The sequence below is a fragment of the Lepisosteus platostomus genome, chromosome 8, assembly GCF_059453375.1.
Source record: "Lepisosteus platostomus isolate fLepPlt1 chromosome 8, fLepPlt1.hap1, whole genome shotgun sequence".
In the NCBI taxonomy this organism is placed as follows: Eukaryota; Metazoa; Chordata; class Actinopteri; order Semionotiformes; family Lepisosteidae; genus Lepisosteus; species Lepisosteus platostomus.
In genome coordinates, this window is record NC_142618.1 from 54,810,517 (window position 1) to 54,830,257 (window position 19,741).

Below are 19,741 nucleotides of genomic sequence, written 5' to 3' on the forward strand. Positions count from 1 at the left end.
CATTTTTAATTGTCAAAATACCTTGAAGCTGTCAAGTATACCTATATCTATGTCACGGGGCGGGCTCAAGGGGTGCCCAGGTGAGTTCTTTTACAATAAAATGGCTCAGCCGCAATATCACTCGGGTGCAAAAGTGGTGGTTTATTTGGACAGTGCTCCTCACAAATCAACAAAACATTTATAAGTTCAGAAAACAAGAAAATTTAACAAAAAATACACAAAAACGTTATATGAGAGTTAAAAGCCAGTAGTCTCAACACACATGTCCTCTCAGCTAACTCTAATCGTGGTTTAGCTAATGAACTTCCTAAATAGATACAGCCCTGTCCTCTCCGAACCTACCATTGTCCCATTGAAGTTATCGAGCTCCACCTCCCACAATAAACATATTATTTTCCCCCCAAAGCAATTAATTAATAATCTTTTAACAATATAATATACAAAATAAACGACAACAGAGAAACATGAGCAAAACATTTTCTTCCTATACCGGAAGATGTGCGAATACACAACTCAGCGTGGACACCACAAAGCCAAGCTGAAAACAAGGATCAGGTTAAACCTCTGAGACTACCATACCCAGAAGTCAGACTTCCCAGGACGTACAGCAATCAACAATAACACGGAAACAAGGAAGACAGACAAACAGACAGAGCGCTCTTTCTCAAACACATAGGCACAAATAAACATAACTTTATCCTTGAAAGTTTGTGGTTTCTCTATGAATAACAGGAACTGATTTCGAAGTAAAATATGGTTATGCTTTTGCATGTATGAAATGGGAAACTGCTAGCCGAGCACCAAGTGTGCACCCTCGCAAGCTAGCTAGCTGACACGCAAATAGAAGTATGGACGCATGTAGAATCTAGGTGGGATAACGTGTGTGGTATAATGTACTATCCGCGGACAGTGATAGAGATCCCTCTGTCACAATCTTTATCTATATCTATGAAAGAAAAGAATATTTCTTTGTTTAAATAGTTTTTATGATTGATAACCATTTGGTTCGGAATGTTTCAGACAAAAGTCTGTCAGATTGTTTGAAAGTAATTTAACCATAGTGCTGTATGTTTAATTTAAATGGGTTTCTACTCTTTTTTCATTTAGTCCTACAATGCAGTTCCATATATGTTTTATTCCTTTTAAAGTATGAATCTTATTCTTGTTAAAATTAGTTATTTTAGCAGCTAATTCCATAATATTATATAAAACACTAATGAAAGCTATAGTGATGTTGAATATACCAATGCTGGTTCAATCTTATATTATTACTAAATAAATATAACAGAATGAATATCGAGAAAAAAATGTGATTTCAAACAATAGGTAAATGATTCAGTGCAGACACAGTGATTCCTGAACCCAAAATAGTTTATTTGGAGGAAATAAGCACTATAAAATAAAGTGCCCTCTAAAGATATTTGGACAGTAAGGTGTCAACTTGAATATTCACTGTGAACACTTTTACTTGGATAATTACTATGATTATTATACTTATTATTTCTCAAGGAAGAAAAAACCTCATTGATAAGTACAGCTTCTATTTTATTTTTAAAAAAGTCAATTCTTTCTGCACTCTTGAGTCAAATAAACAAATTAACAGATAAAGTTGAAACTTTATATTATGAATGAGCAAAAGTATTGGGATGGATTCTCATCAGTCTGTCTTTTGTTGCAGTTGGCTAATTAGGTACATTTAAAAAGAGCAGTCAACTTCCTATCATTCTGTCTCAGTTTGACTTTAATATTTTGAGTCCGTACTTAAAAGTGAAGACCAAAGCAATTTCAACTGAAGATTTTTTTTACAATTTTGAAGCTGAAAGAAAAAAAAAACTCAATCAAAATCATAACAGAGAAATAGGACATACCAGACCCAATGATTGGGAAAACACTAAAGAAAATGTTCAAACCATTATCACTAAAATTGATAACTTCCAGACTGCAAGGGTGAAAGTATTAAAGTTAACAGTTGCCCGAAGACTGAGATGAGAGAATAATGAACCACAAGATGTAAACCTCCCAGAAGCATGAAGAATGTAAAGGACACATTAGAATGGAAATACTTGGAAATACTGAAGTAAGCCAGGAGAGTTCTGCAAAAATGCGTAATAGACAGATGGGACCATCTGATAGAAAGGTTAAACTGTGGAAAAATACTTGAACCAAGTGATCAAAACAACATCTTTGAAGCAATGTCATAGCTTGGTTAGGATGAGACTGATGGCGGTGGCGGTATGAATTCTGAAGTTTATAGACACCACTTCACCCTGAAATATAATATCGACCCAAAACCAACAGCTGATACAACCAAGTAGTTACTCTCTAGAAAAAAAACTTGGAAAACCTGATTGCCAGGTCTCCAGGTTTAAATGCAACTTAGTATGTATTTTACATCAATAAAATTAAAAATATAAATTCAATAAAAATTAAAGATTCAGATATCCCTAAAATAATCTAGAACTCAGTGTCTGCAGCAAAGGCTTGGCAAAGCATCTCAAATGATTACATAAAGATTATTATTAGTTTAGTAAATTGTAGATATCATGCAAACCCAGTGTCGCTTTGGCCTTGTAATATGGATCATTATTCTGCTGAAGGATAAATTTTAGTCACAGTTCTAGATTTTAAGCAGGGTTTTGTTTAAGATTTGCCAGTACCTTCTGTCATCTATGTTCTCATCTACAGTATGTTCCCATAGATGACAACCTTGCTAGTCACTACTGAAGAGAAAAAGAGAAAAACATAATGCTGTAGCCATCATGCTTGATAGTAGGGATGGTAATAACAATAATAATAATAATAATAATAATAATAATAATAATAATAATAATAATAATAATAATAATAATAATAATTGCTTATACTTATATAGTCCTTTTTTGACACTCCACTCAAAGCGCTTTACATGTAATGGGGACTGGCCCTCCATCACCACCAATGTGCAGCACCCACCTGGATGATGCAATGATAGCCATAGTGCGCCAGAACCCTCACCTTACATCAGCTACATCAGCTAGCCATGAAAAAGTTTTTCATGATTTCCTCCATTATTGCATATTTGTCACACTGGATGTTTTCAGAACTTTAGACAAAATCTAGTATTAGATAAAGGGAACCTGAGTAAACAAATAACACTTTATTATTATTGTTATTTAATTTATTTAATAAACAAAGTTTTCCAACAACCATATCCTCTGTGTGAAAAAAGTAACTTAATAATTGGTTGTGCCACCTTTAGCTGCAATGACTGTAACCAAATGCTTCCTATAATTCTTTTACATTGCTGTGGAGGAATTTTAGCCCACTCTTCCTCCCAGAACTGCTGTAATTCAGAAACATTGGTAGGTTTTCGAGCATGAACTGTCTGTGTCAGGTCCTGCCACAACAAAACTTTAATTTTGCTTCTTTTCAGCCATACTGATGTGGACTTGCTTTTATGTTTTGGATCATTGTCCTGCTGCACGACCAAAAAGTTCCACTTTTGACTCATCTGTCCATAAAACATTCTCCCAAAAGGCTTGGGGATCATCCAGGTGCTACTTGGCAAATGAGAGACTAGCGTTTATGTTCTTCATGGTTAGCAGTAGTTTCCGCCTTGCTACTATCCCATGAAGTCTATTTTTGCCAATTTTTGCTTTTTCTGATTGTGGAGTCATGAACACTGAGCTTAGCTGAGGCAAGAGAAGCCTGCAGTTCTTTGGATGTTTTTTTTTTAATCCTTTGTGACTTACTGGATGATTTTACGCTGTGCCCTTGGAGACATTTTGGCAGGCTGACCAACTATTGGAAGATTCACTACTATTCCATTAGGAGATTATCTCTCACTGTAGTTCGGTGGAGTCCCAGAGGCTTAGAAATTGCTTTGTAACCCTTTCCAGACTGATAGAAATTAACAACATTTTTTCTGATCTCTTCGGGAATTTCCTTTGATCGTGGCATAATGTGCATGTTGAATCTTTGTGCTGGCAACTTGATTCTGATGGTAAGGGTCAAAATAAGTGAGGTTTATATTGAGCAGGGCTTGCTGTAATCAATTCTGGCTGTGTTCAATCAGCTGACTCTAAATTATCCCTTTAATTGGGTTGATTTACTTGTTCACACAGTGCCAGTTGGTGTTAGATAACTTTGTTCATTAAATAAAAGAAATAAGCAAAAAAAAGTGTTATTTTTTCACTCAGGTTCCCTTTATCTAATATTACATTTTGGTTGAAGACCTGAAAACATTCAGTGTCCAAAATTTGTAATAAAATCAGTAAATACTTTTTCCTGGCACTGTATTAGTGGGAAGGAGAACAGAGTAACGGAGCCAATTCATAGATGGGGTTTATTAGTAAGCCATGATTGGTAAGGGCCAATGTGAAATTTGGCCAGGACGTCGAGAAACGCCCTGGGATTTTTTTAATGACCACAGAGAGTCAGGACCTCGGTTTTATGTCTCATCACAAGGATGGTGCCTTTTTACAGTATAATGTCCCTGTTGCTATATTGGGCATTAGGACCCACATAGACCACAGGGTCCCTCTTCCAGCAGCAACTGTAGTTTTTCCCAGGTCTCCCATCCAGGTACCGTCCAGGCAGGTAGCCAGTTCAGCGGGTAGCCAGTTGTGAGTTGCTGGGTGATATGGCTGCTGGCCATAATGACTAAGTAACGACTAAGTAATGCATTACATTGGGTTTGCCTCAGATGTAACTCTGCATTTAAATCAAAACATTTTAAATATTGTCTTGTCTGAAGTCTAATTTGGGTGCTGTTTGGCAAAGCCCATGCAGCACTTACAGCTCAGTAATTCCTTTAAAGTAAGCAATGGCATCGCAGTAACATCATTAACAAGTTACCTTGCACAGCTGTTCATTTTGGAGGGACAACCTCTTCTAGCAGCATGTGGGTGCTTTACACTTCACCATGATTAAAAATATATTGTCTTTGAAATGTTTTTTCTCTTTTCTAGTCATCTTCTCATCAATGCCTTAATACAACTTTATTGTTTTTAAAGGCTGAATCTTTACTTGAAATTCACTAACTGACTGAGGGACCTTACAGAGATAAGTTTACTCACCCACTTATTTACCATTATTATTGCAACAAAGGAGACCACACAACTGTATGCACCTAAACTAATTTATGTTTGTCACAGCAAAGGCTTTGAATATTTATTTTATTTATCTTTGCCTTAAAATAGATAATTTGTTTGTTTGTTTGTTTGTTTGTTTGTTTGTTTGTTTGTTTTTTTTACTTTGAATCCATTAAGTTGATTGTGTAATAAATAATATATTATAATTAAAATAGTGTCATGCCTGCAAGCTTTAAAGCAAAACAATATAAAACCATGAAGTGTCTGAATAGAATTATTCAAGGTACTGAGCAGTGTAAGGCGCTGTTTGTTTTTCTTTCTGACATGATTAAATATCTGAATGTTATTACCCAAAAATAAAATGTGTATCATCTTTACTTATCATTCATAATAATATAACTGTCTTTAATATAAATTGTTTAACTGTAAAAAACATTTTTGAACTTTTAAAAGCAGTTAAAACTGCTACTATTTTAAGTGCTGTATTTCAGCATATTTCATAATGTTATCCATCAGGTTATTTATTTTTTCCCCAGAAAAAGTAAGTAAGTAAAATATTACAACTTAATTTATTGTACTCATGTATGTGATATGACTTTTCTTTGCTGAAACTTTTGTGGAAAATGCCCTGTTTCATTCTTTTCTAGCAAAATTTGAATTGTTGCTTAAACAAGCTTAAAAGCTTAGTTAAACTCTTAGCTTGATGAACAATCTAGTGTATTTTAGCATGTATAAAGTGATTGTTTTGCAGTGGAGGTTCAAGTTAAAAACCACAGTCAGCTCAATGTCTCAGATAAAATTAATATTAAGATATATCATTATACAGGATAATGTAATTCTAAATTCATTTAAATTAGTGGAATAACACTATTTAACATCAAACATCTGTCTAGATTAAAACTGTTTTTTTCCACATCAATAGATTTCTGATTTCATTCTGCCAATTTTTTTATCTTGCTGCCTATCTTAGAAGCAATTCACAAAAACAAAATATAGATATTTTCAACTAATACTTACCTTTCACCTTTTCCTCTCACTTGGATCTTGGTAATGTTGCCTTTTTTCCGTAATGACTAGTCTTACTTTATTGTTCTCTAGAAAAAAGGGAAAAATATAACATTACTTCAGAGCAAAGGGATCTATGGTAAAGATATTATACATATAATCTGTCAGTTTTATTTCGATTCTGTATGAATTTAACAGTTGAAGACAAGGCATGAAGCCAAGTTTTTATTAAATGCAATTTAAGAGAAACATTCAGGAGAAGGTCAATATCTAATCTCACTCACTTTCCTTCTAGCTACATATAAATATCAGGGACATGGGGAGAGTATAGATGGGTTCATGTTCATCCACTAGTTAGATCCACAAGTTAGATAATTGATTGTGAAGAAGTCCATTGGGTTTATCTTGTCAGTGGCTTTGAAGATTTTAAATAACTGAAACAAGTACCCATCATAGTCTTCTCTGTTCAAGCCTTAAAAAAGGTTAAATTCTTCTAGCTGGTCAGTATACAAAATATCATTCCTTTGAGCCAGAGAATGTACCAGGCAAGAGAGTTACAACAATAAAACAATTCATAGTTACAACTCTACTACTGTATGTCTTAATTAGGGGTTAAACAAACTACTGACTTTGTGCAGTAACCTTTCAAGAGTAGACACTTCTTTCAATGCTAAATGAAAGAAACAGGAAAAAAATAAATGCAGTCGTTTTTGTTTCCCTTCTTCATATACTTATTAAAATTATACTGGTATTTTTTTATTTACATCATAATAATATATTAATGAAAAAAGCTGTATCTGTGTTTCCAAGGTTCTCCGAACCTTACAAAATGTAATAATAATTGTTATTAATATTTTTGTAAAACAATCCATTCAGTTAAACAAAACTTGAAATGTACCAAGCTTATTTGATTGTCAAATAAAAGTGTTTCTGATTTATGTTAGAAGCATAATTATACAAAGATAGCCAATTGTAATCAAAATGTAATTTGTTTTTCATTTACAGTATAATTAAGAAATACTTTTCCCATTTTGTACCTAAGATTGCAATACACAATTTAAATTTAATCCAGTACTTTTAGACAAATTCCTACATCAGTCCAGAACAGATGAAGACAAGATATATTTTCCCTGAAAAGGGACGTGGTTTGCCAAATTCTGTTTTATATTGTGAAATCAACAAAAAGCTAATTAGAAAAGGCTGTGACCCATAAGCTCAATGTTATCCAACAAACACTGGTACAATCTAAGGATTTCAAAGACAATATCAACTCAAACAAATCTTGTAGCACTCAACTATTTGAGTGCTTTGGAGATACTGATCACAGCTGGTTAGTGTTATACACTATACACTTACAATACACATCTCACATTCTGAGCAGACATTTTTTCAGAGTGTTATTTGCATGTTTTGGAAATCTTTATGGTTAGAATGTACGGGGGGAACATCTATAGTATATCATAGAACAGGTGTCTGCAACACTGGTTCTGCACCACTGATAGGTAAGTTCAAATAGTGATAGAGCAGAAATGTGAGGCATGCTATCGACTACTTATTAAGCAAATGATGGGTTCAAATAAATTATTCAGAGGGTCATTAGAGTGAAAATCAGAATACCTCCTACTACTCCAGCACGAATCAAAGCTGTAGAAACCTGATACAGAGTATTGTTAGAGTATACAGTGACACATGCCTTTAAAGCAGCATTTTTTTGCAAAAGTTGGAGTCCTCATTTGAATATGGCCTGTTTCATTTTCTTCTTTATATAGGCCAAATTTCTCACATTTTCAGAAAATCCTCTTTTTCTTGAAAATCACATACTGTAAACTTCCCAAAGTGAATTCGTAATTGTGAAAAAGTAGAAGGCAGATGATGGGAGGTTCAATAAAAATAAGGAATAGTATTATTTTTATTATTGCCCTTTGAAGAAGTGGAAACAGAGCAGAATATATATTGGTTAAACAGAGAGTCTACAATTTATTCATTGGAATGATGAAAGCATTATATCACACACATCTAAAGATTCAGCTTTCTTTACTGGTGAATAAATAATTGGAAGGTGAATGCCCATGGAAAGCACTCTCATATCTTTTGAATTTCAGCAAATGTCACATTGAAATTTCGAGGTGAAGCATTAGTCAATCCTGACAGCTGTGTGAAACAACTTCTAATTTATTTTCATGGTTCAAGCAGTGGAGCAATGTGACTAAGATTACAAAGAAGTGGCATTAATCTGGCCTCTGCCACTTTGTGGGGAGGAAACTGCTTCAAGGTGATTACAAGACTATATGACAAAGCTGGTCAATGGAAAGTACCTTTCTGCAGAAAGAAATTGGAGTGAAAAGAAGAGGAAAGACCAAGTGAAATCAATATACAGTGCCTTGCAAACAAAATTTAGATTATGCATAGTTTTCAGACATTGATGCTTACAATAAAGCTTGAAGTCATGAAAATTAATAAAGCAATTAATATCTGATATACACAATCTAATCCACATATCCAAAGCAAAAAAACAAAACAAAAAAGAAATAAGTAAATACTGTAGATAATTAAAATAAAAAAAAACAGAACTGTCCTGATTGCATAAGTATCCGAACCATTTGCTGTAGCTAATCTAAATTAATTTAAAAACATACAATTACTTCAACAAGCCGCACATTTAGTTAAGTGGCAGGTGACTCTGTGCTGCAAGAGGTTCCATCCCTTCACTAAATACTAAACTAAGGCCCTGGCTACTTGTTTGTAGATTCCCATGGCAGTTTTCAAAAGATCAAATTAAAATTATGGTATTCTGGTTAAATTCCTCTCTGTACTCCTGCCATCTTCCCTATTTAAAGTTCTAATTTAATTCAGCTGGAGAAGCAGCTTCTCCTTTCTCCACCTGATCTGATGTATAGTGGAGGGGTGAGCATATAACGAGTGTTACATGTCACCCAGGTGAGTGTTGCACTTTAATAGGTGAAGGTGAAGGTTTACTCCTTGCTGAAAACAAAAGAGACAAAACATTTTCACTGGGGGGCCTTCTTCAGGTGAAAGAGCTCTGAGCAGAGCTGTCTGCCCTCTCCTACACCTGAAAAATGCTCCATAGCTGAAAAGTTGTGTATCTTATTTTCTTTTCTACCTGTTACTTTGCAGTGTACATGAGTGCCCTGTAATGGGCTGGAATGTTATCCATGGCAGATTTGCCTTGTACACCCCCAATGCTTCCTGGATAGGCTTTTTGTGGGGAAATTCTTCATCAGAGAAGCAGGACACAGTCTTGTGCAGATTCAGTTTTATTGAGCTCAATAAGTCCAACAATGCGCGCTGGGTCTGTCCCACAGAACAAACAAACTGCAAGGGTTTCCCAGTTCTTATATACAGTCAGAAGAAATCTGAGTGCTTGTCCTGTTCTTTGATATGTAATTACTTCTTGTCCTACTCTGCCTTGCTCTAGGTTCTGTCCTTTGATATGCAGCAGACATTGGTCTGCTTTATCCTGTTTGTGGGTGTTGTTCCTGTCTTTTATTATGTAGCGTTAAGTCACTGGACCTGCTAAAGCAAGTCAGCTTTATGACATCTTGGCGTGACTTTTGTTGAAGGCTAAATTAACATACCCCAGCAACACCTCTCACAATGTGCTTAAGCGGTGATATTTGCGATGCTGGATTAGTGAGATGTACAGATGCAGCCATTCAAAATGGGTGAGGTATTTCACGGCATACCGCGACACGCCCACCGGGGTATCACCCGGTATCACGTGTGTCACGTGACTAGCTATCCGGCGTCGCCTTGTAAAACCGCCAGGGGGAGCTTAACCTCTCATGTACAGCATTCGAGCCTTTAATTTTGAACTGTGTATTACAGCATGTTAATCATCAGTCATTCAAATGTTGGTATATTTTATGAAAGCAAGATTGCTCAGTTGGACAAAAGTACACAACCTACCTTTATCAGAAATATTTATGCATCAAAGCCTTTACTGAAGATATTACTAATAGTATTAATAATGGATGACTTTGGACAAGCTGTATACTCAAAGTATAATTTCTTTAGCACATTTGTACAAGCACTTGGAATCTGTCCAAGCCATACTTTGTCAGGCATTTTGTTTTACTTCAACGGGCATAAAAACTTCCTTGCTTTTAACAGGGCGTTTCATAATTTCTAACTACGAAAATGATTTAAAATGCGACACCTATCATGAAAAGAAAAAAATACACACCAGTATTCCATTTCTCCCTAAACATTGTAAGCTTTGAAGTCTTTAACTAACGTGATACCGGAGTCAACAAGCATACTTTTAGAATTTGATTAAAAGGGAATATAATATGGAATCGCGTATCTCAAGAATTTAATAATGGTATGATTATATCCGTGTACTGCGGCAGGGCTGTTTCGCCTGCCTGCTTATGCGAGCTGTCTTGTAGCCTACTGGTCTAGTTGCGTGACTACCAACTGGCAGGTTGTTTGTTCGAATCCAGCTAGTGCTGGACCTTTCAGTTTTATTTATTTATTTTTTAATCGCGTAACATAAACATATTACCGTATGCAAACTGTACAATATGTATATGTATATTTAATGTCTTAACTGTGCCCGTTTAAGTATTGAATATTCATATCTAATTTTACCACTGAAGGGAAATCTTAACATAAACATACAGTATATGGCTGGTCTCGGTACTTTAAAGAAAAAAATACACACCAGTATTCCATTTCTCCCTAAACATTGTAAGCTTCGAATGAAACCACTAAATAAAGACATAAATATAGAAATCTTAAGATTTGTTTTATTTAATGTTGGTAGCAGGATGAACTGTCAGAGTGTATATTTTGTCGCAAAGTTGCTACAAGATGTTAACAGTGAAAAAGGTATTTAGAAATGAGTTATTTCAAGATGAAAAAGAAAACATACACGAAACATGGTTTCATTACGACTAGAATCGGTCTTGAGATATTTTTAACTTGATTTACAGTATTTGAGAGGTATGTCTTAACACCGATACTACAGTGCTTAAGTACTGCTCACGTATATGTTTCTAGGTTTATATTATGCATTTCATACGGTCAAATTACTTTTGAGCAACTAATAAGAAGCGCTAAACGGTATGAGTTTTAGTTTCGTTTTGTGCTGGAACCCGTGGATTGATTAGAGATATCAAGTACATACAAGTCATTTTTTAAATGTTGTAGTTCGTCTTGAAAAAATGTTACGAGTACATCATCTATCAACAATTAGGTTCTGTTTCCATATTGCGGATTTTGGTTAGGTACAGTATTATCAAATCCAGTGGCGCTGTGTGTTACTTTACTGAGTCCCAATCTGTGATTGAAACCTGTAAAACCGGTTTAATTCGTCACAGACAGCACTCTTCAGGTGTGAGGGTCTTCTGCTCAGAATGAAACGCTAAAATGTTTGTGTATATTCTAATGGTAGTGGGGGCAGGGTGTGTGGGAACAGGTTTGTTCTTCACACCTGAAACATTTTCTCTGAAAGGATTTTCTTCGCAGTTAACCGATCTTGTAACAGCATGTTACAGTTTACTATTATTAACAATATTAATTTTAAGTGCTTAATGTAAAATCTTGTAAAAATATATTTTCATTGTTCAAATATACATTAATATACATTAAGTCTGACTATCATATAATAAGTTAAATACAAAACTAAATAAAAAATACGGTTAAATATAATTCAAAATATTTTGCTAACAATGTTAACTGTTTATGAATAAAATGTATTAACTAAGGAGTAGGATGGCACAGTTGTTAGTATGTTTTTTGTTTTGTTTCTTTTTCATAAATACAACAGTAGTACCTGATGTCTCAGTGGCTTTCAAAATTAAATTATGGATGCAAACCTGTGAACTAGAAAGATAACTAAGATTTTAATACTAATTAAATGACCGCGGGAAGTTCCCACCGCCTCTACATTCTCAGAGTAGAACAGACTAACCTTCTAATGAAAGACGGTCCACCCCCCACGGACAGGAAAAGTGCCCACAGGCACTTAAACTTAATATGGTCAGGAACGGTAAACAGTAACATGGTAAGAAGGAGCACGTACAAACGTTTTCGAAATAACCACATGTAAGACTCTGATCCTAAAAATGGGATTTCTATATGTCTTTATTTAGTGTTTACATTTGTGGAAAAGGCTAAACTTTTAGCTTCAGTAACGTGTACATATCTCCCCTTTTTATAAAACGACTTGGTTGAAAACTGTTCCAGAGCCACTGTTGTTTCATCAGTGAAAAGTACATTTTGAAATGCCTCTCCCTGTTCAATCCACTGGAAAAAAGAAAAGGAGCATAAAGCTTCTGATGGTCATAAACGATATTCATTTAGGAGCAGCATCAGAGGTATGTTTTTAACTGCACTGCATTGGAGAGAATACCATAGTGTGTTTTTTTTTTTACTCCCTGGCGGAAACTGGCTTCCAGAAGAATCAGTATGGCTCAGAGATTAAATAAAACTTCACAGACATTAACGAAGAGCATAACGCGTGTACTGTATGCACTGCAAGTACAACCCAACTCTCTGCAGGAGTGGTGGCTGTGACGAATTGAACCGGTTTCACGGGTATTTTCAAAGTAGGAGGCGAGATTTCCAGCGAAAGACACCCCCCCTCAAAAACCCAGTAAATACAGTACTTACTAGTTAAAGGCTAGGCTCCCGACTACGGCGAAAGGAACCCTTCTTTCATTAGAAGACAATGAACATATTTTAGCCCTGAATGAATTAATAGCAAACATGGTTTACATAAAATACATTTTTCCAAGAAAGTTTAGCCTTTGCCACTAATGAAACCACTAAATAAAGACATAAATAGAAAAATCTTAAGATTTTTAAAATACATGACTTTGCTAAAATTTATTTGAAAATAAAAACAATTACAACCGCCAGGGGAGAGAGAGAACAGGGGAGGGATGTTGGTTTTGCATAAGGGGCGGGGCTATGTTTGGGTATGTTTGGGAATGTGTAGTTACATGTTCTGGCTGTTTGTGAATTATCGTTGTTGAGTATGGAGTGTTGAGGTATTGATTTTGTGTAATGCTTTATGTTGAAAATTGAGGTGGATATTGTTTATGATAAACAGGATAAACTGGGATGGGAGGAAGGTTTGGTTTTGCATAAGGGGCGGGATTATGATAATTGGAGGTCTTTGCAAGTGTAAAATGGTTTGATTATTTGATTTTGTATTGTGGTTGTTATCTATGTTTTTGGTTGGTATTATGTTTATATGGTTGTTTTTGTTGGTTGGTTGTTATTATGGTTATTAATAATACGATCTATAGTTGAAATCTGAGCCTAAATAAAAAGAAAAGCAAGTGATTAGGTTTATGAGCAATCTAATTACTTATTCGTTTAAAAAGCTATATAAAATAAAGTTTATTATTAATTTGCTGGACAGAGCGGTGAACATTATTATGCATAAGACAAAGATAACGATCCTGATCAGTTTAGAAATCTGTGTACGCTGTAAGGTTTTTACTTCTTAAACTTTTAAAATACACGTTTAGAATTGAAAGAAATCCTCTTCCTGGTATAGCAAACCAGCACGTCTTTTTTCTCCAATCAGAGGGGTGTCAGATGGTGTCAGCCAATCACCATTCTGCGTTGGGTAGCAACGGGTGACTGTTCTCAGGCGGAACATGTAAACAGCTTAATGTTCGTGTTAAATATTTTTTTTTAATTAAAATTCATTCTATACAGCAATCGCATATTTGGGTACCGTTTCATAAAACTTTCATGCTTAAAATGTTTAGGGAGAAATGGAAGACTGGTGTGTATTTTTTCTTTAAACTACCAAGACCAGCCATACACAGTACAGTTTACATACATACAGTAATGTTTTAAATTAATATCGTTTATGACCTTCAGATGCGTTATGCTCCTCTTCTTTTTATGCTCAGCTACTAAAATTTCCCTTTAGTGGTAAAATCCATATAAATATTCAAAACTAAGCGGATTAAAATGTGCACAGTAAAGACATTAAATGATTAAATCTTTGCACTACCAACCAATGCACCACGAGTGCCCCTGTCGGTCATTTTGGCCAGCCAATCACTTGCCCTGCGGTATGCTCCGGTGCCCCGCGGTGGCTTGTGGGTAGGTTACCGTACCGCGGGTTTTTACCGCGCATTTTGAATGGCTGCATCTGTATACATGTCCCACTTCAGGGTCAAGTCTGTTGACACTATTATCACAAGTAAGCTGCTTTCTGGCAATGATAGGATGAATGGAGTGCACCACTATTGTTACATGTGCTGTAAGCAGTGAGGTCACCTGGATGAGATATTAAATTGCAACCTTAAAAAGAGTATAATCGTCTGAATTTACATGATCTTGCTTCTCTGAAGTTTTACCTTAATGGCTTAATGGTTTGATAAAGCAGTTTCTTACTTCTTTACCTGATCTGCTCTGTAGTTGAGCTGCTGGGTCATAATGGATGTTGTGCTTCACCCAGGTGGGTGCTTGAGTAGAACATGAAATGGATCCTCTCTTGTAAGTAAAGTGCTTATAGATCCTTTGGGATGAATGGACAATAGAAAATGCAAAGAATAGGACACTGTCATAATTCTGAACTGGCCCCTGGGAACCCCTGGGCACAGCCATAATATTGATGTTTGAACATGTGTCTAAATCTGAAATTCAGCAAAAAAAACTGAACAGTGCAGTTTATCGTATTGCACAACAGGTACAGTTATGTTTGCATCCTAGAGTCAAAATGCATTTTATGAAAGGACATCTAATGAATTTGGATGTACTTCCATGTTGTGCTGCTTGTGTGTTATGAATTTCTGTTTATGTATTTCAATGTGATGTTAAATAATATTTTGAAATTAATATTTTATGGAAAATTAGGCATACTTTCTGCATTGTTGTTTCATAGAGAAAGTATTTTCACACAAGAATCGTAACTACACCCTAGTAAAAATAGTGCAGCTGCTTTCCTATAATTGACTACGTTGACTCATCCATAGTCATTAATGATGAAAATGATGTCACTTCCGATGATCAGGAGGTCACAAGCATTATGGAATAGTTGCTACAATGACTGATGCTTCTAGAGGAATGTATCTGAACAAACTTGCATAAAGCTTTACCTCCACAGGGATTACTCTGTCAATGTCTAAGGTATGACTAAGCCAGGTATGACAAATGCTCAGTAAGAGATTGGAATAATAATAAAAAATAAAGGAGATCTACAGCTGATAGAAGACCTTTCAGAAAGTGACAAACACATGGTTACACAACTGAATCATGTTTAGGCCTTTCAAAAACACACGTGGCTTAAAATCCAATATTGTTAAGGTTCAGGCTGATATAAGAATTTTGTTCAACATTACATGTAATCTTTGTGAAAATTAATATATTAAGCATGCACTTACTTTTCTGTAAATAAAGAAATATTTTTATATTTTCAAACGTATTAATGAACCAATAAATCAATTTTATGTATAGAAAGTTTAGATATATTTGTAATTTAAGAACTTGTATATCTGAAACACTTAAATAAATAAATAGACAGTTTGTAGTGTATAGGGATTGAATACAATTCCATTTAATTCTGATATTTCTACCTTGAATACTGTGATCATTTTAAAGTACCACTTTTATTAGAATATGGGCCAGATACTATTATTATTTTATGTGGTTTGAATATCTTTGTTTTTAATTTTTTTAATTATTAATTATACAGTACACCATGAAATACAACGAAGAGCTATATGTCTTTCAAGTGATTTAGTAGATACAGGATATTATAATTCAGTTGTCTGCTAATAATTATAAAATATGTATATGTATATTTGTTTCCAGTTTAAAATATAAATGTTTTACTTGTGAAAAGACTAATCTTAAAAAAGTTTGGTGTGTTTCAAAACAAGAGAAAATGGGAACACAATACACATTGACTTGTAATTCCATACATGTTACCTGTAAAATATTTTAAGCCTCATGAATGAAACAAAAAATATAAAGTATATTATTCTTTGAAACCTTGGGGCCTGTTTTGATGTATCCTTTATTGACAGTGATGGATACAACTGTCACACTGTGTGACATGCGGGTCTAAATGACTTTATTTTCATACTATTTTTGCTCCTTTTCAAGGCTAATGCTTTTGATCATAGTGATGCGGTAGATGCCAGGAGACTATGAACTTGAAATGGGGTTGTGCAATATCAGACACCTACATGGTTATATTTCAGATATAAGAGAAAACCTGACATGGCTTTTCATTCTGAAGTGGAGAAAATTTCAGTTATATAAGTTAATACCGAGACTGAAATTGTCTGCCTGTAAAACACAGACCTGTTGAAGGCTCACTGTTTTCCAGTACTTTCTGAATATTATTGTACACAGAAGCAATGTATTTTTAGTAAAGTTATTTTCTTTTGAAGAATTGCTCAGTAAAGCTATAGGCTTTATTTTACTCAATGAGTATTTACAGTGTGTCCTATGCACCCAATAGTAGTTTGCAAAGGAGACAAAGACATGACCTGAACATTATTAGAAAGATAATCTTGATTTTATTCTTTACACTCAGTGTCAACAACACTAGGGTGCCAAAATCAAAGTGTCAGGAATATCATTCAGTAGTGGGGTTTTTAAAATGTTCATAAATGCCACAATGATGATGGCCGATGACATAGATGGGTCTTATACTGTATGTAGTCTTAATAGAGTGGTGCCTTAGCACTACTTCCTCCAAGTATTAACTGTGCAGAATTAACAGTGGCTGACTGCAGATATAAGTAACAAAAAGTCTAATTTATAATCAATGAAATGACACAAAAAGCATACTAGTGGTAAATAATACACATTTACATATATTCATATGGGTTAAAGATTCCATCATTACCCCTGCAAAATAATGCTTGTAATCATAATAACAAAAGAAGAATAAGAATAAGAAAAGAAGAAAACTCAAATAATAAAATGCTAGGTTTTTAAGCACAAATTTTGTCATAAAAAATACTATTCTAGTTTGATTTTGAATGATTCAGAAATGTGCAAATACATATGCTCTGAAACACACAATTCAGGCTTATGTTGTTAAATTAATAAGGTCACCCAGTCTTGGTTCAGGTTCAAGCTTGACTCATGTCTTTAGACAACTGTGACCACGATTCCTAAAGCAACAACAAACTATTAGCAATAGGAATAGGATTAGTCCTGCCAGGCTTGCAGTAATGTCAGTGACTGATGTGGTAGTCCTCCAATCAGTTTGGATCTGTCCTTTCAAATTACGAATGGCTTGATAGAGGGGTGTATTATAGAAGCTTCCCTTCCATGAGATGTAGAGAAACAATTGCTGATTCCTAGTTGGGAAGATATCAAATGAGGAAAAGTGATCAAGTGTCTTTATCAAACAAATTCAGTCATAATTAATATCACTTCTGCTATAAGCTGCATTGCCAAAGTAAACATGATTGAGCACAGGATTTATTTATGACACTGAATGGAAAGTAATAATTTTAAGGGGTACATGAGGTCTTTTCCATGTAAAATTAACCTAATTTTGGCATGGCCAAATTCCTAAAATATACATTTCACATTGAACAGTGCTAGAATAAAGTTATTATAGTGTAGGGTTGCTTTGCTGCCTCAGGACCCAGAAGACTTGACATCATTAACAGAACCAGGATTTGGCATTGTATCACCAAATTCTGGAGGACAAATCCTTTAGCTGGCCTTGCAGTAATATGGATAACAGCACCAAAGATACAATCATATCTACAACAAATTGGCTAAAGAAGAGCACAGTTTGCATTTTGGATTGAAAATCAAAGTCTGGACTAAACCCTATTGAAATGTTATGGCAGGCTCGTAAGCAAGTGGTTGATAAAATGAAATCCTCAAATGTTACCAACCTAAAGCAGTTCTATAGTACAGAACTGGTCAAAATTCATAAATATCTTATTACTGTATGCTTTATGTCTTCAATAGCATTCAAAAAACATTTGACACTGTATCTAAAATACTTTCTTCTAATACTAAATATGACCATTTCTGTGATATCATAAAATAAAATAAGCAGAAAATTCTGGGATATTTTTGTACCAACAGAAGCTTTCTTAAAAGACATTGTAACTTCTACAACATATTACAGGCAGAGTCTATTGAAACTTTTCTATGACAAACATTATCTGTACAGGCAGGATGGATTACGTTTGAATGAGATGAGCACACGTCAGGTTGATTCAAGGATTGACTGAGAAATTTAAAGTAGAATGGAAAAGCATAAAGTTTAAATTAAATCTGCAAAGGATTACACTGGTAATATAGGTAAAGCTTAAATGTCAAATGAACAGGCAATACTAAATCCTAGAATTATTTCCCAACCAAAAAGAAGAGATACAAGTCACTGTGTTAGCATGTGTATTTTGATATTTGTGGATAAAAATGTGATAAAAGAAACAAAAAACATTAGTTTATACACAGTAATGCAGAAAGACTGGAGAGATGGAAGATATGAATGCAGTATATATTATTATAATATTTAACAAAAGCAGAAGCTTAATATAGATTAATATACTGTATGCAAGAGTATGGAAGAGTTGATAATAATGGAAGATCTTGATGTGCCTGTAATAGAGTGGGGAAAAATACAAATGCCAACAACTAATAATTTATTTACTTCTAAATTTGTAAGATCACAGAATGGCAGTAATGCTCTCTATATATTTATTTCATCATTTCAAATAATCAAGATAAAGAAAACAGAGTTGAGAGAACATTAAGACTATTGTGCTCATAAAATGGTATGCTTAAAGGTATGCTTTGAAATTGTAGAAGTGAAATCCAAACAGAGGTTTATTCTTTCAGGAAAACAGACGATGAAATAATACAAGTTAAAGAAAAGTAGAAGGACAAATGACTGATATGCAATCAGTAAAGAATGGACTGTATTCGTTTAAAAATATGCTGCCTTAGGCACACAATGGATTCATCCCAAGAATAAGTAAATAAAATATTGGAAAGTAGTGGTCCAAATGGTTTAATAAATCATGAAGGATATATTTGGAGACAGAAGACTCGTTCTAAAATGATTAAAAAAAGAATAGGTGTTTAATTAACTTCAAGCACATGTACAAAATCATATTATAATGCTTAGAGAGCAATATAAATGTATAATGACAGCAAAACAACAGTAAATGATGCATTAGAATGTCTCAGAGATGAACATGGGTAAAAGATGTTCAAAGTGAAATGGATCATGTATGAATATTTCAGTCAGGTGTTTATCAGGTAGGACATCAACAACATGCCTCAGGTTGAGGAAGGAAAAATTGCTATATTAAATTGAATTGGATTAAAAGAGTCAGAAGTGTTACATATACAGTACTAGTAGTACTTATGATAAAACTCCAGGGCATCATAGTATACAATCAATTGTGTTTTAGAAAACAGGAGAAATAATTTATAGACTCTAAGTTACACTCTTGCTACAGTCACTCAAGACAGAAGTAATACCAGTGACTGAAAAAGTAGCATCAGTCTATTCAAAAGATCTCAAAACCAAAGCAGGTAATTATAGAGCAATACGTCTTTTGCAAGGTTGTTGTCCTGAAGTAAAATTTTGTTTAATAGTCAATGTGGATTTAGAAAAGGTACATCTTGCATAACTAAATTGTCTGCCTACACACTTTTTGAAATATACATCTATAAAAACT

General features: G+C 34.4%; 1 protein-coding gene across 4 annotated transcripts in view; it reads right to left on the reverse strand.

Moving 5' to 3' along the window:
* The window catches only part of LOC148657543 (cadherin-18), a 345,544-nt gene that overhangs the window by 237,722 nt on the left and 88,081 nt on the right, over positions 1 to 19,741 (reverse strand). For all 4 annotated transcript variants that reach the window (XM_088643967.1, XM_088643963.1, XM_088643965.1 and 1 more), the window contains one exon: positions 6,090 to 6,166. The gene's annotated coding sequence lies outside the window, so the exon portion shown is untranslated. The remainder of the gene's footprint in view (positions 1 to 6,089; positions 6,167 to 19,741) is intronic.